This window comes from Entelurus aequoreus, linkage group LG07, assembly GCF_033978785.1.
Source record: "Entelurus aequoreus isolate RoL-2023_Sb linkage group LG07, RoL_Eaeq_v1.1, whole genome shotgun sequence".
NCBI lineage: Eukaryota > Metazoa > Chordata > Actinopteri > Syngnathiformes > Syngnathidae > Entelurus > Entelurus aequoreus.
The window spans coordinates 65856089-65868439 of NC_084737.1; the positions used below are offsets into that span (position 1 = coordinate 65856089).

The window sequence follows — 12351 nt, forward strand, 5'->3', positions numbered from 1 at the left end:
TATTTGTAGGAGAGGGTGCTCAAAAACGATTACGATGGGCTGTTAGAACACTGAACAGAAGTGAATAGGCATAGTCAGCCTCCCAGATACATGCTTAGGCCTGTAGAATGCTGAGTGCTTCCTTGTAACTGCACCGGTTGTCTCTTTTCATTATCGGTTAATGGTGCCCAACTTGACAGAGCCATGTGATAAACAGAGGAGCTGTGAAATCCTGGAGGTGGAGTTCTCGTCGGCTTGATAATGGGATCTCATCCGCCAGGGGAGGTGTAGTGGCGCCCATCAGCCGATCCAGCTTTCCTCTGCACAGCTCGGCACAGAACACTTTTTCCACTCCTGCCGTTTGCCCAAAACCTAATGATCCACTTTTAGATAGTGGCGATACCACTCGTAGCATATACATAGCAGCCTTTTAGATCAGCCTGTGTAATGCTGCCGTAGTGTATGCGATATTTTTTTAGATAGTGTGTCCTTCTGTATATCAGCATCCTGTATGCACTCCCATTGACTCCCCTGGTGGATGGGATCCCACTATAAGTTGACTCAACTTAACTCAGTGAAAGCAACACGATGACCTGTCTGAGTTAAGTTGAGTCAATGACGTGAGGCATTTGTTATTAGGGCTATATAAGTAAACTTTGATTGATGATTGGTTGATTGAACTTATAGTGTCAAGTATATTACACTTCAAAACATGGGTTGACATCCAGTCAGATGTAAGATGAACTTGAAAATATTAGTCAATATAACTTTAAAATATGCTGGTTCAATATATTTTATCAAGTTCGTACAAGGGAAAGTCAAGTTGGCTGAACATGGTAAATAGTCTGTATTTATATAGCTGTATTTTAATAGAGTGTCACTATACCAAGTATATGTATACATTCACTACATACATTATCACATTCACCCATTCACATTATGAATTTTGTTTTTTCTGTCTTATAAATGTTGTTACAAAGTTGGATACTCGTGTTAATCAATACCAACGTGTCAAATCATGATCTTCATGCATTTTGATGTGAGCTTGCACGCAGTTTTGGATGCCTCTGTTCGCTGTGTTTTGCAGTCTGGCTATGTTGTGATGTCACAGCAGGGTGGATGAACTTATTCAAACTTTATGTCAAGCTCTTAGAAGCTCCTCCCCCTCTGCTTAAGGCTATGAGGAAACACAAAAAAGGTAGGATAAATTATTATTTTCATCTAATTTTGGCATGTGCATGTCGTTGTTAACGATAAACCGATGCGACCTGAAATCCTGTTTGAGAGGTGGCCGGTTCGGTTACGCTGGTTATAGCCCCTTAACTCGATAAGATTCCGCTGTAGATCCTTAGATTAATCGAGTGTAGACACATAAACCGGTTATCGCGCTGATCTAGAAAACAGTTGACGCTTTTTGTCTTTAAAAGGACACAAAAGCCAGGGTTGTCCATGGAAAGAGTCACTCGCTTGTTACGTAACTGGAGACGAGAATAGATGTAGGTACATGGACTAGGTGTTGCGTGAGACTAGCAATTAGTTGACAGATTATCTTTAAAACAACGCGAGAGTAACGGCCAATTAATTACCAACAATATACATAACGTCAACACCCCAGACTGTCTCCGTGCTGTGCCGTCCGTCAATATTGTAACATACCAAAGAAATGAGGCTTAAACAGATTCCCAGTTTGTTTTTCTTTATTTCACAAAATGCAATGTTCTCGTACAACGGGCTCAATCTACGTGTTCCGCTCTCTTTTCCGGCAAAATTCAAAACGACCTTCCACCTCCACAACAGACGTCACTTGTCATCCTTGTGCCGGACGTTCCGCCCCCAAGTCAAGCCATTGGCTAGAACCCGTAGGCGTCTGTGATAACACTGACTTGACTTGACTCGTGGAAAATAAATATATTTGACATGTGACATGTTTGTTTTTTTACTTTATTTTAACATCTTTGGGGATATATGTTGGGTTTTAAAAAGTATGTCACATTTATAGAATGTGCTTTTTTAAGTATTTGAAGATAAATGTGCTTATGGCTGTTTTCATTCTATCAGGTTATTGTTATTCTCATAGCATTCTACTGATCAGTTGTCTTAGAAGACGTTGAGCCTCTCGTAGTTCCTGCTCATAGACTTAGCTCGGACAGATCTAGTCTGAGTGTTAATCCTATTTATCCTCTAACATGAGGAGTGGTGTGGTGTAAAAAACAATTTGTCCATCAACAAATGTTAACCATAGAATCAAATCCTTCATACACTAAATTGTATCAAATCGTATCTAATCGTTCTTTTTTATAAATACATTGTTTTTGAATCGCATTGTAGGGTGTGGTTTTATTTGCAATCTGGGAAAGCCTCCAGATTCTTGCAAACAGACTCAAAAAATGGATTTTAAAAGTGACCGTGGAGCCAAATTTACACCAAAGCATATCCAATACAAAGTGGTTCTTAAACTGTTTTCACCAAGGACCATTTTAGAAAAAACTTGGCTCTCCATGTACCACCAGAATGACCAACATTAGAATACAGTAACGTAGTAACGTATTTAATAAAAACAAGGCAGAGGTTTTATTTGACAAGTATATTTAATATTTTTGGCCACTGTAACATTACACACAGTGTGAACCGCAACACTTTAATCAAGTGGTTCTTTGGCGTACCACTAGATGAAGCCCACGTACCACAGTTTGATAATCACTGGTCGAGACCACAAGCAAGTGTATTAAATGTTGATTTAAGTCATCATAGGTCCTTTTTAAATCGCCTCTTTGACTAAGTATCCACAGCGTTGCTGACACTGCCTCCTCCCTGGTCCCCTCCCACTTTATTCAGGGGAACACAAAGAAGACTAACAGACAAAGTGAAGCTGATTTTATTGTTTATTTCTAATCTTTGTAGTGACCTGGCTGTTACAGTTATGGAGTTTTTTAATGTTTTGAGAGCACCACGCGCTAGTGACTGTGTGTGTGCGTGTCTGCAGGACAGCTGCATATGAAGAGCTTTTTGTTGTTTTGACTTTATCAAAAAGAAAGTTGATCTATCACCCCCTTATGTTTGTTTGATATAGCATGTTGTACTGTGTTCAAAGTGTCCAAACCTTTACTAAAATACAGACTTTTGTCAAAGCTGTAAACTAGTATTCTTGTTTAAATTGTTTCTTATGGATATATTTGCTTCAATATACAAACATGTTCAAGAACCAATAAAATTGAGGTTCCACTTTACTTAAAAGAATGAAAGAGTGGAGAATAGACTTAAAATAGACTTAATCACTTTAAGGAGTTTTTTTTATGATTAAACCCGTAAAGAATTCAATGACAAAATTAATAATAATAGTAAGTCTAATAATATTAATATTCAGTATATGACTTGTATTTCCAAATAATTTGGCCTTATTGGAATTATCTGCGACATTCGACATTAAAGCTTCTTAAACATTTATCCATGAAAAGTGGCTGCATTTCATTAGAATGCAGTAACAGGAGACCGGTGGATGTGAGTGTACATTTTACAGCAATCTTGTTAAATGTATGATACTGTGATTAACTGGTAGAGCAGTGTTTGCTTGTGTTGTTTTGGAATATGAACAAGGGAAGTACGACTTATTAGCACAGCGAGCTGTTGCCTCGGGTGCTGGAGGAGGCTGTGTAGGAGATTGAAAAGGAGATGGCCAACATGGTTTGTAGGACAATGAAGGACCCCCTGCCCCTCCCACTGCACACCACCCTCGACTCAATTTCTATTGATCCCTACTGCCTGTCTCTGCTGCTCTTGTTTGGTTTCCGTGCAAAAAGAGCCCAATGCGCTGACTATTTGCTTTGGTTAATTGGATTCTGACAGTGATCCAATATCGTGTTTAAGACAATGAAAATGTGTCAAAGCTGCTGCTCAATGAAATGGAAATAGTGCTGTTATTTCATAACTTAATGCAGCCCTTTTGTTGTTTCCCTGCTGTTTTAGCACAGAGCGGGGAGGGACTGATTGAGCTGTTTTGGAAGACAAAGCAAATTGCAACGTTTTGCACTAAAGGACTTTTAAAATCAACGCTAATACATTTGATGCGACATGCTTGCTAACCGTTAAAATGGAAGCCTTTGGTGATATAGTGTGGGCCAATCGTGTGTTTTCCCCGGCTTCTTTTTTAGAAATGGGCGGGGTAACTAATTAATTCATTATCCAGAAATGCAAATGAGTTCTCTGAGCCTGAGCAGCATTAATTTGCTTGTATCTTTCCACCAGATGCACTGAATGTCTTCATGTTTTTTTTTTTTTTTAACATTTTAACACCATAGTCCCTTTTAAAGCTGTTGCTAAAGCAATGGTAGGGAGAGAGCCCAGTGTTGTATTTAAATGTATTATTGTGACTAATCTAACCATGGCCATATCTTCCTTCCTGCTGGTTTCATGAATGTGTACATTACTGTTTAATATTTACTTAAGAACTGTATCATTGTTACTCTCTTACGACTTATTTTTACTTACAAGTTAGAGTTACAGTGCTGCTGCCATACTAATGATGCCTGGGGCTCAATTTATAGTATTCATTTTGTAATGTACACTCCCCATCAAATCTGCACATAATGTTTGTACTGCCTCACTCACCGGTAGGTCAAGTTAACCAACAGAAGTCATTTAAGCAAGGCCGTCTTAATGCACAGGCTTACTTAGTCTGAAGCCCAGGGGCCCACCCCAAATTAAGGGCCCTCGATTTTGACGGAAGAACGCAATGATTGTGTTCATCGCCGTCAATGACAGACAGCTCAGATTTGTCTAGCGATTGTGTACTCTTTCTCGGCTGCGTTTTTTTTTCCTACTGAACCCACGTTGCTGGTGTGAAAAGCCAGCGTATTACTACTGAGCTAAAAGCAGAGGCTGTCACCCGGAACGCCAGCACTTTACTTGAAGTTGACTGGCTTCTATTACACTTGCAAGATCATCAGGACTCCTCTTCCTCCTATCCAGGAAATCGCAAAAAGCCGCTGCCTGACCAGTACTCAAAAAATCTGTAGAGACTCCACCCACCCCCACCAAGGACTGTTTTCACTGCTGGACTGGTTCCGCAGCCTCCGTAGCAGAACCTCCAGGTTCTGTAACAGCTTCTTCCCTCAGGCCGTAAGACTCTTGAACGCATCAAAATAATTCCCTCAATTCCCAAACCCCCCCCCTCCAAAATTGATTAACTTGCTGGAATATTAACACATTACTGTGAAATATCAAATAATATTATTTAGCTCATTCACGTAAGAGACTAGACGTATAAGACTTCATCGGGTTTAGCGATTAGGAGTGACAGATTGTTTGGTAAACGTATAGCATGTTCTATATGTTATAGTTATTTGAATGACTCTTACCATAATATGTTACGTTAACATACCAGGCACGTTCTCAGTTGGTTATTTATGCGTCATATAACGTACACTTATTCAGCCTGTTGTTCACTATTCTTTATTTATTTTAAATTTCCTTTCAAATGTCTATTCTTGGTGTTGAGTTTTATCAAAAAAATGCCCCCAAAAAATGCGACTTATACTCCAGTGTGACTTATATATGTTTTTTTCCTTCTTTACTATGCATTTTCGGCCGGTGCGACTTATACTCCGGAGCGACTTATACTCCGAAAAATACGGTATGTTAGATCCACTATGGACTGGACTCTCACAATATTATGCTAGATCCACTCGACGTCCATTGCACCGGTCGCCCGGGGGGGGGGGGGGTCCCCTCCAAGGTTTCTCATTGTCCCATTGGGTTGAGTTTTTCCTTGCCCTGATGTGGGACCCGAGGATGTCATTGTGGCTTGGTGCAGCCCTTTGAGACACTCGTGATTTAGGCCTATATAAGTAAACATTGATTGATTGATTGATTGATTTATCTGTACAGTAATCTATGTATTTATATCTGCAACTTATTGCTCTTTTATCATGTACTATACAACGAGCTCCGGAAAGGGAAGTCTGGGCTTCCCTGCTTAGGCTGCTGCCCCCGTGACCCGACCTCGGATAACCGGAAGAAGATGGATGGATGGATGGATGGATGGATGATATACAACGAGCTAATGCAACAAAATGTTGTTCTTATCCGTACTGTAAAGTTCAAATTTGAATGACAGTAAAAGGAAGTCTAGGTCTATGCGCCCGTCGCAAAGGAGATGTATTCATTTTTAAAATGGGTGATATTTTTGCACTGCTGCAGTTTTGTCGAGTAAAATAATGGGCGGCACAGTGGTTGAAAAACACTGTCCAAGGGAACTCATATCTTCACAGTAACTCCCCCGCGGCCCTGAAAGGGACAAGCGGTAGAAAATGGATGGATGGATGTTACAATTAATTCGTAATTATTAATAAATAACACAGTTTCACGTGAAAGCCAACATACAAACGTCATTTATGGTTGTGCAAACGCAGATGCCATGAACACACCCCCCCCCCTCTCCCCCCTGCTTTGCCATCAATCAAAGCGCCAACAAAACCACCATCTTACCCTCGCTAATTATTTAAAAACTCTTCCACGTTTTTTAAGCGTCTTTCGTAGAGTTATGACGTGATTGTGGGTGATTTGATCAGCCATGTGGATGCGTCTGTTGAACAGCTGAGGGGGTGATACCGTGTGTGTGTGCACGTGCGCGCGCATATGGAAGCGAGGAGGAAGAGGAGGGGGGCGTGTGTGTGTGTGTGTGTGTGCGTGTATTAGCGCGTGTGTGTGTAGAGAGTGTGTGTGGAAAAAAGGAAGCGGATCCCTCAAACGGCGAACTCGCTGCTTCCCTCTCTCGCCCTCCCAACAAGCAAGCAACCCCGACGTCGATGAAACCGCGACCGGCGGACGAAGACGGGACTCGGGCCAGTTCGGACTCAGGGCCACTTCGGACTCGGGCCACTTCGGACCGCCGAACTACGCGCGGCTCGCCTCGTTGCTTTCGGACCTGGGAGCGAAGTGAAAGCCGTCTTTTGTTGAAACAAGTGCTCGCCACCCCTCAGCTCCTTCTGTGTGGCCAGTAGGTTTTTGTTTTTAATTCATCCGTATGAAACAAAACGGAAACGAAAAGAAGAAGCCGTTTGTGCGTGATTTGTGGATTTGTCGCAGCAAGTTCGGTGCAAGGATTTAAAGAAGTTGCTGGCTGCGGGAACCCCTTGAAGAATCATCAGACTGGCGGGTGAGTTGTTGAACACACAGGAGGAGGAGGAGGTGCTGCGTGGAATGAAAGATATCTGATGACTAAAGCCAGGTGCTATTTGAAATGTTCATGTGTCCTCAGGTGGTAAAGTTGGCTGCATTGTTGTCACACCAATGATTTGGTTGCTTTCAAACATGCTCAACCAAGTTACATGACATGCTAAGCACAACTCAACACGTAGGAAGAAGCATAGTTTATTTCATCCCATACCCCTGTCTAACTGATGGTTTGTTACTGTATAACATAATAAAGAATAGTACTTAGTAGATGGTTTATTCAGTACTGACATTAATAAATACAGCAGTAAACATGGACAAAAACATAACAATACATGAGGTTCTAAGGCTATGTCTACAAATAAACGAATAATTATTTAGCCTAAGCCCCGTTTCAGCCACACTAAACCATCGTTTAAGGTCCCCCTCCACGGACAATTTTTTACACCGTGTATTTCTTGAATCTCCAGCTCTTAGCTTTGTATGGACTCATTGATCGTTTACAGACTGAGTTCGGAGAGGAAGTGACGCCAGAAAGAACGCGCCACAGCCTGTGATTCTACTTAGCGAAAAACTTTGTCCATTTGTCGAAGGAGAGTCAACGAGAATGCAAGCTCCCGTGGATGTGATAAAAAAGGTAGCGCGTGCTTTGTATTACCTGGCCGACGAGGGAAGACTACGGAAAACGGCGAATGCATTTGGACTGGCAAAGCAGACTGTATCAGTTATTGTCCGCCATGTATGTCGCGGACTCAACGTCTAGGTCCAGAGTATATAAAGTCACCAAAAAGGAATGGACAATGAAGATGCAGGCAAAAGAGTGAGGAGTGTCCTGACCAGATATCTAGATCCCTAGTTTGATTGATGTACAATTTCCTTTATCACATTGTTTACGTGTGTAATAACGATTTGATTATTTTATGATGGTTCAGGTGTGATTCACAAGAATAGGGCCCCACAGCACACTGGATTCCAGTTAATTGAAATACCACAACACTGGACATTGTTCAGATAAGTTCAATTTAAGAACTTGCACACAAAGCAACACTGGAGGTGACTATTACATGCGCACTTTCCGCGCATGCGTATTAGGTCGCGTTGCGCCGGCAGACGGAGGGGGTCATTTTATTTATGATATGTAATTTTATGCTACTTAATACCCATCTTGATTAACTGGGTTAATAAAAGTGCCACTGACTGTTTACAGTACAGTTGTCATTCAGTTAAATTTCAGTGAATCTCGTTAAAAAATGAATATCTTTATATGTATACTTCCACCGGAAAATATATCGAATATCAAGTTTAGGTCAAAATATATCGAGATATACGTTTTCGTCCATATCGCCTAGCCCTACTTAGAGGGCGCTAACTTTCCAATACATTTTACACAGTATATCTGCCTTCTTACGGCTTCAAGGACATAATGAGGTAACTACGTATCTACGTAACCGATGCTCGCATATTTAGTTTTGGGTGTTGTTGGCTAATAATAGCAATTTGGATTGTTAGCGTTAGCTGTCATTGAATGTATATTCTGTCATAACAACAAGATGACTGCAAAACAAAAAAAATGCATGACTAGTCACTATTAAAATAATAATTAGTTGCAGTAAGTTTTTAAGTATTTTATGGAAGTGGTCCTACAGAATACGTCGTAAACAAAGAACTCCCTGTATGTAATACATAATACCTTGTTCAATCAAATAAACTAATTACCTCAGCATAAATTACTGTTTTCAGTTATTTGCTTAAATTCTGTAATACATAATTTTCTTCTATGCTGATATACTAAATTCAGTGATTCTTTATTTTAAATTTTTCCATACATGCATGACACACGCCAGAATCGAGAATGTTTTTAGTGGTTTGCATACAGGGGACTAAAATGTTATACTCTAGTAAAAATACTGTTACTTTTCTGAAATGATGTGCTTTTCAAAACAGTGATTTGCTAAATATTTTTGTTGTACAGGCATACAGTTGTTGGAAGGAGTACTAAAGTATTGTACTACTTAGATAAAAGTGCAGTTATGTTGCTGAAGGAAAAGTGCAGGTGTAAAAATAAGTAAAAAAAAAAAAGTAACTGATTTGAAATATGCCCCTGTGGACTGCGTGGAAGGAACATGTGCATATAAACCAGGCAACAATTAAAGTGCAATAATGAAAACATATCCATCTTGATTACTTTACAGCCAGGTGGTTGTACTAGTCATCGTTCATTACTGCTTACAGCGGTATATTTATTGTTTTACTCATGTTTTTTATTTTTTGACATTAGTGTTTTTATTTTTTGACATTAGTGTAATAAAGTAAACGTGTACAGCTCCACTAATGGACATTGGAGTGTTACTTTCAAAGGCAAAATTAAAGTATTGCTAGAAACATAATTTTATCCATCCATCCATCCATTTTCTACCGCTTATTCCCTTCGGGGTCGCGGGGGGCGCTGGAGCCTATCTCGGCTACATGGGACTTTATTGTATTATATGTATAGTACATGTTACAAAAATAAAAAAGCTAAAAACACCACCAGAATTAGAGATATTGCAAGTCAAAGTGATGAAGCTTAGTGTTACACTCATGACTTGGTGTAACTAAACATTACCCTATAACAGGGGTCGGCAACCCAAAATGTTGAAAGAGCCATATTGGACCAAAAATACAAAAACAAATCTGTCTGGAGCCGCAAAAAATTAAAAGCCATATTACATACAGATAGTGTGTCATGAGATATAAATTGAATTAAGATGACTTAAAGGAAACCAAATGACCTCAAATATAGCTACAAATGATGCATAATGATGCAATATGTACAAATAGCTAGCCTAAATAGCATGTTAGCATCGATTAGCTAGCATTAATGCAGTGACCAAATATGTCTGAATAGCACTCCACACAAGTCAATAACATCAACAAAACTCACCTTTGTGCCTTCACGCACAACGTTAACAGTGTGGTGGACAGAAAAAGAAGTGGCATAAAACACGTCCTAGAAAGTCGGAGAAAGTTATACATTTAAACAAACTGCGGTGAGTTCAAGGACCGCCAAAATTAGTCGGACAAAACGGCGCTCGCCAAATACTCGAATCAGTGAGGCATGTTTAATATAAACAGTGTGCTTTATAACAATTAGGGAGGTTTGTGCGACGTTTGTCCTCCTACAGAAACCATATTAAAACAAAAAATATATTTTTTCCCCTCATCTTTTTCCATTTTTCATACATTTTTGAAAAGCTCCAGAGAGCCACTAGGGCGGCGCTAAAGAGCCGCATGCGGCTCTAGAGCCGCGGGTTGCCGACCCCTGCCCTATAAGATGAAGGCAATTGCATTTTATTGCTATTTGAAATGTGCTCGATGTTTATAAATTAATATTTAAATATACTAAATGTAAAAAAGGGAATAAATATTCAAAATAAGATCATTAAATGAAATCTAGTTTGGTTACGCCATCATGAGCGGTTGTAAAAGTTTCAACTACAATTCTAAATAAGATGTCAAAAGCAAACTGAAATCAAATACACACAGCTTAAAGATTGATCAATACCTATTTAAATTTTGTAATACATAAATATAATGTTTTATCAAAATATAAAAGAAATATACCTGAACAGAACGCTCATGATGGTTACACCAAAAAGTAACGCTATGAATTGCGTTTTTCCAAGTTTTTGGGGCATTTTTATGCTATTTCCAAGCATCTCCTTTTTATTATCGTTGATTTTAAATGGTCAAACTAATGCATATTATATATGCATGCCCTAGTAAACAAACAAAAAAAGTGATATTTATTTTGATTGTTACATTTTGAAGTACATTTGTGCAGGTGGGTGCGAATGTACCCATTACCAGAGCTGTACACAAAATAAAATAACTAGTTTTTTGGGGGTATATGTCACTTGTTGTTATCTGTACCAGTCTACTCCAATAAAGTAAATGTAATTAATTCATTTCCACCACTGTGTAAAACTTGTCTCAGTGTGAACTGCGGGGCTGTAAAAGCAGACAAAGCTTTGTTTAACACACAAGTAAACAAACACGGCATTTTTGTTTGAAGTCATGCGTTAGTGAGTGCGGTTTACTCTACTTTCACGTCATTGTCTATTATTAGTGTGTAATAATGGAAAAGTAGCGGAGTGTTTTTTTGAGGCAATGATGATGGCGAGGGGGGGGGGCTTTGTTTGGTGTACCGGCTGAAAACTGTTGAAGGACCACCAGATTAACTTGACTTCCCCCTTCAGCACCCCAGAGGCTATGAACTCTGGCCCAAGCACAAGCAGCTCTCACTGTGGGGGTGAAAAGAAGGGAGGGAGTAGCCTGTTGCTGTATAGAGCAAGGGGGCTGCTTAGTTGGTGGGATGTGTGTGTGTGTGTTAAGGGGGGCAGTCGAGGATTTGAAAGCAGAGTAAATAATTTGTCTGAGAGGCGGTTTATCTAATGTGTTCCAGTCTAGGATGGGAATAAATTGCATAATTGGTCATAGTAAGTATGCATGTGACAGCAGTCACAAGTCCTATAAGCACAAAAGAAATATTCAAACAGGGTGGACTGTGATTTGCCTCCAATCTTTGCCATTATAAAAACAATTTCCCCCCTTTCACCTCTACTCCTGAGTGTTTCACCCATCTATTACTCCGATGTTGCATTGCTAATTATGAGGATCTAATCTCCCAACATGCCTTCTTCCTGTGCCCGCCGCCCATCCCCCTTATTCCTCGAGAAGTGACCTCTAGTTTAATGATTCAGATGTGATTAATCCACCGGAGTTGGGAGATGCCGCATGAGCTAATGTAGCCCACAAGGCTCGCTCGTGGATAATAACATGTTATTATTGGAATGTTTAAAAAAAATAAAATGGCGGGACTAGTGAAAGGCAGTCTGTGTTATAAAAGTCATAGAGGAATGTAGCTGTGTGGCATTGTATAAACACCAGGCGCACTTCTGGTTAAACATTTGAGTTGAGGCTGGCTTGTGTCGCCTTCAATATGGATGCATCAGATTTTCTTGACATCGGGACGGCGTGGCGAAGTTGGTAGAGTGGCTGTGCCAGCAATCGGAGGGTTGCTGGTTACTGGGGTTCAATTCCCACCTTCTACCTTCCTAGTCACGTCCGTTGTGTCCTTGGGCAAGACACTTCACCCTTTGCCTCTGATGGCTGCTGGTTAGCGCCTTGCATGGCAGCTCCCGCCATCAGTGTGTGAATGTG

General features: G+C 40.2%; 1 protein-coding gene across 3 annotated transcripts in view; it reads left to right on the plus strand.

Annotated features, from left to right (window-relative positions):
• The window catches only part of rerea (arginine-glutamic acid dipeptide (RE) repeats a), a 312621-nt gene that overhangs the window by 105289 nt on the left and 194981 nt on the right, over positions 1–12351 (plus strand). The window contains exon 1 of one of the 3 annotated variants that reach the window (XM_062054271.1): positions 6660–7132. The exons of the other annotated variants lie outside the window; for them this stretch is intronic. The gene's annotated coding sequence lies outside the window, so the exon portion shown is untranslated. Of the gene's footprint in view, positions 1–6659; positions 7133–12351 lie in introns of those variants that run through there. 3 annotated transcript variants of the gene reach the window in all.